The sequence below is a fragment of the Puntigrus tetrazona genome, unplaced genomic scaffold (assembly GCF_018831695.1).
Source record: "Puntigrus tetrazona isolate hp1 unplaced genomic scaffold, ASM1883169v1 S000000003, whole genome shotgun sequence".
Lineage (NCBI taxonomy): Eukaryota > Metazoa > Chordata > Actinopteri > Cypriniformes > Cyprinidae > Puntigrus > Puntigrus tetrazona.
In genome coordinates this window covers 1197530-1198323 of record NW_025047683.1, presented here as the reverse complement: position 1 = coordinate 1198323, position 794 = coordinate 1197530, and positions in this window count along the sequence as shown.

Below are 794 nucleotides of genomic sequence, written 5' to 3'. Positions count from 1 at the left end.
CGGCCGTGGCCGAGGTCTGCCGCTCAAAAACCCAAAGCGGCAAAAGAACCGCACAAAAACCTAAGGCGGAGAGAGAGAGAGAGAGATCCGAGAGAACTTGACTGTCGCTGCACTCGGCGGGGCCCCTGCTTTCCAGCGGCGGGGGCGAGCGAGGCCCTGGCGGTACCCATACGGCCTCGGGACCGTGGGTTCAAAGTCTCCTCCCGCGAAGGAGGAGCGCCCGTCCGGGGTAAAAAAAACCTCTATCTATTTTACTCTATGATCCAGCGGCCGTGGCCGAGAGGTCTGCAGCGCAAAAACCAAAGCGGCAAAGAACCGCACAAAAACCTAAGGGAGAGAGAGAGATCCGAGAGAACTTGACTGTCGCTGCACTCGGCGAGGCCCCTGCTTTCCAGCGGCGGGGCGAGCAGGGCCCTGGCGAGTACCCATACGGCCTCCGGGACCGTGGGTTCAAAGTCTCCTCCCGCGAAGGAGCGCCCGTCGGGGTAAAAAAACCTCTATCCTATTTTACTCTATGTTCCAGCGGCCGTGGCCCGAGAGGTCTGCCGCTCAAACATCCAAGACGGCAAAAGAACCGCACAAAAACCTAAGACGAAGCGGAGAGGATCGCGCGAGAAGGCGCCGTTCCCCTGGGAGGCAGCGCACCTCCCGCGGAGAGCTTGAGCAACCTACGCGGCGCCCCACCCCTTGGCACGGGGTGGGGCGAGGCCGCGAGCCTCTGAAAGACTTTGCTTTGCCAACCCGGCGGGTACCCAGCAGGCCCGGGACCGTGGGTTGAAGTCCCCCTCGCGGGG